Source organism: Schistocerca piceifrons, chromosome 5 (assembly GCF_021461385.2).
Source record: "Schistocerca piceifrons isolate TAMUIC-IGC-003096 chromosome 5, iqSchPice1.1, whole genome shotgun sequence".
NCBI lineage: Eukaryota > Metazoa > Arthropoda > Insecta > Orthoptera > Acrididae > Schistocerca > Schistocerca piceifrons.
Genome location: NC_060142.1, coordinates 11,559,798 through 11,572,408, shown reverse-complemented (window position 1 = coordinate 11,572,408; position 12,611 = coordinate 11,559,798).

Sequence of the window (12,611 nt, the reverse complement as noted above, 5' to 3'; positions counted from 1 at the left end):
TCCGTCTAAAGCCAAACTGCTCCTCGCCGAGATTCTCCTCTATTACTTTTTCAAGTCTTTTATTAATTATTCTTAACATCACTTTGGCTGCATGTGAAATGAGGCTGATTGTCCTGTGCTCGCTGCATTTCTTGGTTCCTTGTTTTTTCGGCAATGGAATCATTACTGTTGTCAAAAAGTCCTCAGGCCATTCACCACTGTCATATATTTTATTACATAACCTCAATATTTCTCTTATTCCATTGTGGTTCAAGCATTTTAGTATTTCTCCCGGTATTGTATCTGTACCTACTGCTTTGCCATTTTTCATTGCATCAATGGCAGACTTTACTTCTTCCATTATGATGGTCGGTCCTTTCTCTTCATCACTTACACTGTTGTGTGGTTCAAGTTCTAGAGTTTCTGGTTTGCTATTTGTGTCATATAGCTCTTTTATATATTCTTCCCATCTCTGGAGGACATCGTCACAATCTTTATACACTACCTCTTCGTCTTTACTCAAAATTTCCATAGTAGCACTTCCTGCTCTGTTTTGTTCCCATGTCATAGTCTTTACTCTGTTGTATAGTAAGTCGTATCTTCCTTTCCTGTCCAGTTCTTCAATTTCATGACATTCCTCTTTTAGCCATTTTTTCCTAGCCTGCTCTGTTTCTCTTCGCAGTTCGTTATTTAACCTTCGGTATATCTTTCTTGCATCTTCAGTGTTCTTGTTTTTCAATTTTCTTCTCTCCTCCATCTTGGAAATCATTTCTTGTGTGACCCATGGTTTTTTTGACCTTTTCCCTTTTACATATCCTATATTTTGCTGTCCTGCTTTAATGATTCCTTCTTTCAGCATATTCCAGTACTCATTGGCATTATCAGGTGCTTCTTTGTCTCGTAATGTGATTAGAAAGTCCCGAGACAGCATTTCTGTAATTTGTTCTTTGTTGGACCTTATCTTCTCTAGATCCCATTTCTTCACCATTGTCGCCTTTTTCAGTTTTTTCATTCTTATTTCTATTTCTGCCATAAGTAAGTTGTGGTCACTATTAATATCTGCACCTGGTAATGTGTGCACCTTCTTGATTCCATTTCTGTATCTTTCTTCTACCAGTATAAAATCGATTTGGTTTCTATATTTATCCCCTGGTGATTTCCAAGTGTAGAGCCTCCTCATATGGTTCTTGAACCATGTGTTTGCCACTATCAGCTGCCTTTCCCTGCAGAAGTCAATTAACCATTCACCTCCGTCATTTCTCTTTCCAATACCATGACTGCCTACTATGTTTCCCTCTTTCCCTTCTCCCACAATGGCGTTCCAGTCTCCCATTACTATTTTGCAGCATTTTTTATTTTCATCCATTATTCTCTCTATTACATTGTATGTTTCCTCTACAATTTGGTCATCATGTTCTGAAGTTGGCATATACACCTGGCCAATCAGTAAATCTTTTTGTGCTCCTTTCAGCCTTACACCAATAACCCGGTCATTTGCATAGTCTACATATTCCACACATTTAGCCAATTCCTTTGTCATAATCATTCCTACTCCATTAATTCCTTTTACTTCTCCTCCTGAGTAGTAGAATACATATTCATCTGACTGCAACTCTCCATGTCCATTCCATCTTACTTCAGCAACTCCTACGAGGTCCATATGATTCTTTTCCATCTTTCTTTTAAGGTTTTCAAGTTTTCCTGCTTGTAGCAGAGTTCTGACATTCCAGGTACCAATTCTCGTTTTGATTTTTTGCCTCCTTTCAAGTTGTCCCCCCCGGAGATCCGAATGGGGGACTATTTTACCTCCGGACACTGATTTAACATGAGAGGAAGCCATTTTTTGTGCATAAAATGGAGACTGCATTATGCAGGGAAGATAATCTGCGGTGGTATTCCGTTGCCTTCTGCAGTTCTGGAGGCCGCCCCTAACATGGGATACAGACACCTTTTGCAGCCGCCCGCTCCAGGTCAGACGCTGCATGAGAAGTATAGGTTGGAAAATGAAAGACCCCTAGCCCTCGAAACCTAATAGCGTCAGGGTCGGAAAAGAACAAGAGCTGGCCTAGGGTGGCCACATAGGAAAGATAAGAGTGAGGAGCCTGGCATAAGTAAGTGGAAGCAATGCCAGGACTCAGCTCGGGGCCCCGTGGTCACCAGCCACGTATCACTAGGTGTGACTCCCTGAGGATTCACACTGTGACGCCAAAAAGTGGCTGCAGCTTTAAATGTAATTTTTTGGCTAAGTTGCGACTACATGTGGAGCAGGAGCACATGGTTGAGATGGTAAAAGAAATTAGTGAATTTCAAACGAAGGATGGTAAGTTAAATGTACACTGCCTACTTAAATTAACATCGTCCATTGAAACTTCCTGGTAGATTAAAACTGTGTGCCGGACTGAGACTCAAACTCGGGACCTTTGCCTTTCATGGGCAAGTGCTCTACCAACTGAGCTACCCAAGCACTACTCACGGCCCGTCCCGCCCTCACAGCTGTACTTCTGACAGTAACTCATCTCCTACCTTCCAAACTTTACAGAAGCTCTCCTGCGAACCTTGCAGAACACTTCATTGTTGAGAACACTCCATTGTTGATTACTACATACTTGCCTGACCCGTGGCTATTAGCTCTTGTTGTGGTTGGTCAATAGAACATCTGTTTATTTGAAAGCCTGAAAAGACGCATTTCGCATAAACAGTAAACTTATTGTATGCTACATTAAGTATAGGTCAAATTGTTGCAAATTTAAATGATTAAAATCACACTAGTAACCATATGGTGTCAGCAACTCGTGAGGGTATCTAACAATGCAGTTTGTTTCTTTTACTGCTGCTGTGTACTTTGCACTTGTTTAATCTGAATGCAATTGTTTTTCATCAATGCTTTTGTTTTAGACTTTCTGAAGTGGAAGTCTGAGGAGGAGAGAAAAACAAAAAGTAATTTTGTCTTTCGTTATGGTACTATGCATTTAAAGGATGGCACTGGGAAAACCACCTTTGTGTGCCACAGAAGTGGCACATTTCCTTCGAAGTCAGGTGGCATTTGCAAGATGGGGAACCATTGTGTTGTTGCCATAGAGCGTCACGAAGAAGAAAGTGGAATTTGTAGTGTCATTTACTACAGAACACATTTCGGCCACGAGCATAACATTGCTTTCCTCCATCTCAGTAGTTCTAACAGAGAAGCCATTGCTGGTGAGTGTTAAATTAATTCTAGAATTTTGCTGGCCTTTCAGTGATCCCAAAGTAAATATGGCGTGAAAGTTTCAGAATCCATTGTTAGGCTTGCTTTTAATTATACACTCCTGGAAATTGAAATAAGAACACCGTGAATTCATTGTCCCAGGAAGGGGAAACTTTATTGACACATTCCTGGGGTCAGATACATCACATGATCACACTGATAGACCCACAGGCACATAGACACAGGCAACAGAGTATGCACAATGTCGGCACTAGTACAGTGTATATCCACCTTTCGCAGCAATGCAGGCTGCTATTCTCCCATGGAGACGATCGTAGAGATGCTGGATGTAGTCCTGTGGAATGGCTTGCCATGCCATTTCCACCTGGCGCCTCAGTTGGACCAGCGTTCGTGCTGGACGTGCAGACCGTGTGAGACGACGCTTCATCCAGTCCCAAACATGCTCAATGGGGGACAGATCCGGAGATCTTGCTGGCCAGGGTAGTTGACTTACACCTTCTAGAGCACGTTGGGTGGCACGGGATACATGCGGACGTGCATTGTCCTGTTGGAACAGCAAGTTCCCTTGCCGGTCTAGGAATGGTAGAACGATGGGTTCGATGACGGTTTGGATGTACCGTGCACTATTCAGTGTCCCCTCGACGATCACCAGTGGTGTACGGCCAGTGTAGGAGATCGCTCCCCACACCATGATGCCGGGTGTTGGCCCTGTGTGCCTCGGTCGTATGCAGTCCTGATTGTGGCGCTCACCTGCACGGCGCCAAACACGCATACGACCATCATTGGCACCAAGGCAGAAGCGACTCTCATCGCTGAAGACGACATGTCTCCATTCGTCCCTCCATTCACACCTGTCGCGACACCACTGGAGGCGGGCTGCACGATGTTGGGGCGTGAGCGGAAGACGGCCTAACGGTGTGCGGGACCATAGCCCAGCTTCATGGAGACGGTTGCGAATGGTCCTCGCCGATACCCCAGGAGCAACAGTGTCCCTAATTTGCTGGGAAGTGGCAGTGCGGTCCCCTACGGCACTGCGTAGGATCCTACGGTCTTTGCATGCATCCGTGCGTCGCTGCGGTCCGGTCCCAGGTCGACGGGCACGTGCACCTTCCGCCGACCACTGGCGACAACATCGATGTACTGTGGAGACCTCACGCCCCACGTGTTTAGCAATTCGGCGGTACGTCCACCCGGCCTCCCGCATGCCCACTATACGCCCTCGCTCAAAGTCCGTCAACTGCACATACGGTTCACGTCCACGCTGTCGCGGCATGCTACCAGTGTTAAAGACTGCGATGGAGCTCCGTATGCCACGGCAAACTGGCTGACACTGACGGCGGCGGTGCACAAATGCTGCGCAGCTAGCGCCATTCGACGGCCAACACCGCGGTTCCTGGTGTGTCCGCTGTGCCGTGCGTGTGATCATTGCTTATACAGCCCTCTCGCAGTGTCCGGAGCGAGTATGGTGGGTCTGACTCACCGGTGTCAATGTGTTCTTTTTTCCATTTCCAGGAGTGTATGTTGTTGACTTTTACGTTTTTGCAGTGAAGGAACATTGTTTTTCACTCCTGACAAATTAATATTGTTATGGTTATTTGATCTGGAGTAAAAGGCGTCCTATGTCGATTAGCAGTTCATATGAATACAATTTGTGATGGTAGCATGAATGCAGTTGTAAAAGACAAGATGTTGTGATCCATATTGACCACAATATTGGTGATTGTAATGCCATGTACTTGGGTGTGTGAGAGCAGGTGTAATACATTACAGTATTGCAAGTGTAGAAATAAGTTCTGAAATACTTATGTATTGCCCTGTGTTATTGCTTGTGTCATAGTAATCTATTTAAGAATAGATCATTAATGCATCTGGGTACACTAAAGGCAATACATTTATTGTTTCTTGTGCAGCATGTTGAAAATGGTGGATCAGGGCATCTGCAAGAACAATGATGGATTTGAGAATAGACGAAAACACCAGTTACAATGCTCTGACATGTACTTGTAGACCTCGTAACCATTTGAAAATAGTTTTGGTAGCTGAAACTGGGAAATATCACATTGCAACAGGTGCTGTAATCAGGTCTCAGTTGATTCTTCCATCCCCAGTGTGTTAATGGCATCTCCTCCCGAGGAGATCACGAATGTAAAATTAGAGAGATTCGAGTGCGCACGGAGGGTTTCCGGCAGTCGTTCTTCCCACAAACCATACGTGACTGGAACAGGAAAGTGCCACACACCGTTGGGTGGCTTGCGGAGTATAAATGTAGATGTAGTACTGTTGGAAGGGTATGCTGAATATACTGTTAAGCCATTTGTTAAACTATCCAGTTTATAAGTACTTAGCAACTGTTATATTGCATGAATTTATTTTATTGGGGGTGGTTAACTGCAGTGTACTTTCTGCATAGTGTCTTCATGTACATACTCAGAATTGGCCTCTTTGTAATTGGAGTAATTTTAAAATATTGCAGGTAAAATTGCTGAGGGGTCACTTTCCAGAGAATTCTGGATGATGTGCGGGACTCAATTCATTCCTGTGGAGTGGAGAGGCTGCATCTCCTACTTTGATAACATTAAGAGAGACTTCACCATTGGTGATGATCAGCAGCATAACATTGATGAAGTTGGTGTTAGTATGTGTTTGGAGCAAATGAAAGACTGTGTTCCCCTGTATAAGAAAGAAGGCGAGGCCAGGGAAGATTTTGATAGCACTGACTTGGTGATAGTGTTAATGACCGACTATCAGAAGCACTTATTACAGAGCTTTGGACGAAATACTGTATGTGTAGACTCCACACATTGCACAAATGTTTACAAGCTGTTGGTGACCACATTGTTAGTGGCAGGCAATTTTGGTTCAGGTATGCCTGTAGCATTCTGTGTTTCAAATCGGGAGACTACATCCATAATGACTTGTTTCTTTTGTGCTGTGAAAGAGAGATCTGGCATCATAAAAACGTCTGTATTCATGTCCGACGACACTAATACTTTCCGTAGTGCTTGGTCATGAGTCATGAGACCTGCAGAAAATAATCTACTGTGTGCTTGGCACACAGATCGCAGCTGGCAGACTAATTTGAAGAAAGTCCATGGCAATGAAGAAAAGAAAGCACTTGTGTACAAAGATCTTCGTACATTGCGTGAAGAAGTGGACATAGGCAATTTTAATGAGCTGCTGGAATTGTTTGTCGGGCAGCTTCAATCAGATGAAGGTCAAGAGACTTTGGTGTATATTTCTCTTCAAATTACTTATTCCGGCCTCAGCAGTGGGCATACTGTCACCGTCGCAATCTGGGTATAAATACAAATATGCACCTTGAAGCAATGCATTGAGTTTTAAAATATTGTTATCTAAAGGGAAAAACAAACAATAGACTTGACAAACTACTTGTTGTGTTGATGAAATTAGTGCATGACAAACTGTGCTCGTATGGTTAAGCTGTATATAAGGGTGGTCATTCACATAGAATCAATGTTATTGGGGCTCATCATAAAGCTTCATGTAGTGTTAAGGAGAATGACATTACAGTCAATACTGATGGCACAGTTTTGCATGAAATCCCAAACACATACTGTGATTTTAAATAACATTGAATGTAAATTGGAGTGCAAGTTGAAGTGTTCCAAATGCAATATATGTATATATATACATGCTTTCAGTTGTTCCTGTGCAGATAGTTTAATTCATTTGAACATATGCAAACACATACATGCAATGACGTATGCATTACATTTGAATGCCACATTTACACCAACTGAAGTAATGATGACAGAAGAGGCTTCTGCCATTTTGTGTTCACTGCAAACAAATACTAATGTTCACGAGAACACATCTCTGGCCCGAGAAATGGTGTCCACGTACCAAATTTTGATAAAGTGTCCACAGAAATCCTGATGTCACTACAGAAAGATGCAGCTCATTCACTGTCACTTTTTCAATCAGACTGCAGGGAAGCTCCATGGTGCCCCAGCAACGAGAGGGTGAAAGTGCAACGAAGATCTGGTAAATGTAACAAACAGCCAAAGGACATTTTGAAGAAACCAACCCTTGCTGAAAAAGTGAATATTGTTTCGGCACTGAGGCAGCCTGACAGTGAAATATTAAATGTTCATGTTGATTCTGACCATAATTACTGTCGGTACTAAGTTTTAGATGTGTGTGTGCTTCTGTACATTCCATGGTTTGTAGGCCTACTGGGGAAACTCGGTGTGTAAAACAAAGAGTAACGCATTGTGCTTGGTACCCCTGTTGATGTGGGAACCCAAGCGATATTAATAAAGAAAGTAAAAACTTTCTTGCAATGTTGTCTTTCAATTGATACCTTTATCCTTTTATTTGCGTGTGCAACTAAAACCTTTATTTGAAATACTACTTGATTACATTAAAATGAATTGCTATGTAACTAGTGGAGAAAATTTGGATATCTGCAGAGCAGTGTGTGTGGCATGAATTTGAAGCTCCTTATCACATGATGGACTGAAGTCTGTTGTAACAATATATTGCAAAATAAAATTGCTTGCATAACAATTACAAGATATTCCCGAATGAGATTTTCACTCTGCAGCGGAGTGTGCGCTGATATGACAAGACACTGGCAGAAGTAAAGTTGTGAGTACCGGGCGTGAGTCGTGCTTCGGTAGCTCAGATGGTACAGCACTTGCCCGCGAAAGGCAAAGGTCCAGAGTTCGAGTCTCGGTCGGGCACACAGTTTCAATCTGCCAGGAAGTTCAATTACAAGATATTTTTCACTTCTGAATCACATTTCAATTTGGTTCATTACTAAGAGTTCAACAGAATGAAATTCAGTGCACTTCAGCTAAGTATCTGATGCTCCCTTATATTTATTTAAAGGCTCTGAAAGTAGCAACTTCCTGAAAAATTTTGTACTTGCATTCCTCCAGTAATTATTGACCAAGGAAATTTATGGTAAAGAATTTCACACAGTGTTCAGTCAGAGGAAACAAGGTTTCTACATCATCCAAGGTGCAATTACTGAGCAGGGTGGTGCAGTTAGTATGATTTACAGAATATTGAGAATTGTAAAGACAAGTGGGACACTATTTTCTTTACTACAATTAATCATTTCCTTTTCAGTATCATTCCAAGCTGCTTTAGAATTGTTTTTAGTTTACAGTCTCATGTGATTTACATCTAGCAATTATATTTTTAGATTTATATACCTTTCCTTGTCTTCAATATAATAGAGGGAAACATTCCATGTGGGAAAAATATATCGAAAAACAAAGATGATGAGACTTACCAAACAAAAGCCCTGGCAGGCCAATAGACACACAAACAAACACAAACATACACATAAAATTCAAGCTTTCGCAACAAACAGTTGCTTCATCAGGAAAGAGGGAAGGAGAGGGAAAGACGAAAGGATGTGGGTTTTAAGGGAGAGGGTAAGGAGTCATTCCAATCCCGGGAGCGGAAAGACTTATCTTAGGAGGCAAAAAGGACAGGTATACACTCGCACACATGCACATATCCATCCGCACATACACAGACACAAGCAGACATTTTCAATGCTTGAATTTTGTGTGTATGTTTGTGTTTGTTTGTGTGTCTATCGACCTACCAGCGCTTTTGTTTGGTGAGTCTCATCATCTTTGTTTTTAGATATATTTTTCCTTGTCTTCAGTACCTTTTGAGATTCATCTTCCATAATAGGAGTTTTTATATAGATTGATACTGTTCAATGCTTGGTTGGCAGTATTTACCAACCAGTAGATAGAAAGAGGAAAATTGTAAACTATTTTGGAGTCATTCTCACAATTTTTATTGGTACAGAAGATGCTGTAACTGATTCTTTCTAGTCAGTAGAGCAGTTGTTTTAAGTTGGACTTTAAGAGACTTTACAGTAATGTAGAGAATAATTTCTTTTATAGACAATAAATGTGTCTGAGCTGCAGTAACTGCACTTACAGTAAAGATGTATTTCACCTGTTTTTTGTTCAGACTTCACTGATGAAAACACATCTTTCCTGTTTTTGCAGTTTTAGAGCATTTTTCAGAGTGAAAGTGGAATTTGCATTTGCTATGCTGCTCACTTTCTTCCTTTGTTCATTTTTTTAGCTACACATATTTCTCAACATGATATGCTTCAAATGTAAGAATTTTACTTCAAAATGGACACTATGCTGCTAGGATATTGAGAGCAATAGAGGTAATAATTGATTCTGAGAAACCAGAGATTGTGTGAACATGGACTGGAAGAAAATGTAATCAAGATGTACAACGTTCTTCCATTTGACAGATGAAGTCTTCCATTTATAAGGTATGCAACCAATCAGACTTTCCATGTAGTAATTCTATGGAAATGTCTTAATTGCTAAAAACTTCATGTATGATGGGTTTTGAGTCGTCATCAGATAATTGCGGCAAATTTACACTAAAGACAATTTACGAAAGCTAATACATAATAATTATGATGCCAAAGTAACATCAGGAATGAAAATACATACTGGGTAAAAGTACCTACAATGTGATTAAGCAGGTTCATATAAGTTAGCAGTACAAGAAAAACATACTGTCTTGAATGCAATTACCGCTAGACAACATTTGAAACAGAAGATATTATCTGGGAACTTCATGTCAGACTGAAGACAGCAGACTTGAGGATTGTATTGTTTTAACTTGCGCCAGATGGCATTGATGTCAAAGATTGAGACAAACCAAGACATAGCTTTTATAATACACAAAACAATGTAAATATTCCAGCCACATTTTTGGATACAAGAGACTTGCATGTTTCAGTGGACAGGGACATAAGGGAGGCAGAGTTGCTGTATATTTAAACAAAAAGGTAAAGGATACCACTTTGTGGACTGACAGAAACATACAGAAATTGTCTTGAAGCAGCAGCTATACAGAGAAAGGAAGAAGAGCTTAATACTAGGGCAGTACTGATCTCCAAGTTGTCAGGTAAGACATTTTCTCAAGTAACTGCATGTACTACTAGAAAAGGATACCAGAGAATTCCCTTAAATAATAGTAGTAGGTGATAATATAAAAACATTAGAAGGCAGATCTCATTCAAGAGACTTATATGATGTAATCAGAACTTCACAAACTAAACTGACAGGGAGGGGGGGGGGGGGGGGGGGGGGGAGACTTCTATATGGCATGCTGCTGTTCCACCATTAGCAATACTGGTAGATCATGTCATCAGTCTATACAAAAAGTTCAGGTATTAAATATTAATTTCAGACCATTGCAAGCTGTCAATAGAAATAATTGACAAATCAAAGCACAATGCATATACATTTATGGATGTAAGACACAGTTAAAAAAAAAAGAAGGAAGTTACATTTAGCTCAGAGAAATGAAGTAATAATTGTGGTGTCACCACCAGACACCACGCTTGCTAGGTGGTAGCCTTTAAATCAGCTGCGGTCTGTTAGTACACGTCGGAGCAATTTTGACGCAAATGCAATAGGGCGATCATGCGATCCATCTTTGTGCGCAAGCACAGCATCGATCCCGAAATCGCCACTGTCAGTGATAGCAGACCGAGCGCCACCACACGGCAGGTCTAGAGAGACGTCCTGGCACTTGCACAGTTGTACAGACGACTTTGCCAGAAGGGGATCACTGACAACTACGCTCTCATTTGCCAAGGCGATAGTTAGCATAGCCTTCAGCTACGTCAATTGCTACGACCTAGCAAGGCGCCATTACCAGTGTATATAAAAATGGAGATTATATCTGTACAAGAGCGATGTACACTGATTATGTATTAAAGTTAAGTATTACAAGATTTTCGTACTTTATTGCAATTCTCAAGACATTGTCCTGTTCCAGACCACAAGCCGGTCTGCGTGTATTTAAACGCGTGCATTTCAGCCTCCTATAACAACACAGTGTTGGCTCTTCTGCCAACACTACAATAATAATAAAATTTTATTGTCATTCAGCTTGTTAAAGCAATAGACAAAGTCAAGAGCATACATTTCCCAACATACTTTCGTTTGTGTGAAATGGATAAACGTAGAAACCACATGTTACCAAGCAATACTTTCCTCTTAAAAAATTCTACAACAGTGTAAAAAGGATCAAGTACTAGTAGCTTATACAATTTGGCTTTAAAAACGTTTACAGGCAATTCTTTAAAATCTTTGCTTAGTCTATTAAATGTCCTTAGTCCAAGGATGTGGCATGTCTACACTTGTTCTGTTTCTAGTATTATAGCTATGAATATTGTGGTGTCACTGCCAGACACCACACTTGCTAGGTGGTAGCTTTAAATTGGCCGCGGTCCATTAGTACATGTCGGACCCGCGTGTCGCCACTGTCAGTGATCGCAGACCGAGCGCCACCACACGGCAGGTCTCGAGAGACTGACTAGCACTCATCCCAGTTGTACGGACGACGTAGCTAGCGATGCATACTGACGAAGCCTCGCTCATTTGCAGAGCAGATAGTTAGAATAGCCTTCAGCTAAGTCAATGGCTACGACCTAGCAAGGCGCCATAGCAATTGATAGTTATTGTATGAAGCATGTCTCATCAAGAACGATGTACCCCAATGATGGATTAAAGTTAAGTATTCCAGTAGCTACGTACTTTTCTTTGTAGCATTCATTACGTATCCTGTTACAGACCTCACGTCAATCTGCGTGAGCGTAACGCGTGCCTTTCGGCTACTTCCGAGTGGCGTAGCTGTCTTACTACGCCACAACAAATATCACTTCTCAATACAAATTTTGAAACATCGTTTAGAATGTACAACAGAACATTATAAATGAATAGGCTTACTACTGTTACACATTGCAATTTAACAACCAGAGGTTTACAGTGTTCTGATTTACTGGAATCAGTAATTATTCTCGATACTTTCTTCTGCAAAAGCAAAATATCATTTATGTGACTATTAATACCCCACAATAAAATTCCACATGATAAAATGCTTGGAAGAAAGCAAAATATGCTGATCTTACATAGTTATCTGGAACATATCTTTTTAAATTCCTAATTAAATAAATAACTCTTGAAAGTCTACCTGATATATTTTTGATGTGTGGTTCCCAGGTCAATTTGTTATCAGTAGTAACACCTAAAATTTCAACAGTTTTTAGTTCATGGTGCTTAGGGATCTCCTTCAAGCAAATGTAAAGTTCCTGGGTTTTACTTTTAGTAGTAGGAGTAGTAGTAGTTTATTCATCCAGAGACAATTTACATTGCATGGATTTCGAAACCATTCACTCTGAACTGTAATGAAGATTGAGCAAGGGTATTTTTGGTCCATGTTTTCAGTGTGGCTAGATCTGTGCTTTTATTTCAAAAAGTTTTGTCATCAGCATACAGTACTGTGTGAGAATTTGTGAATAAAGGTAGATCATTAATCATTCTCTTTTCACAACCCTCTGTGGGTGTTAGCCTTATCAACAAGTTTCTTCCATTCTGCCCTCTGCAGTGCCATT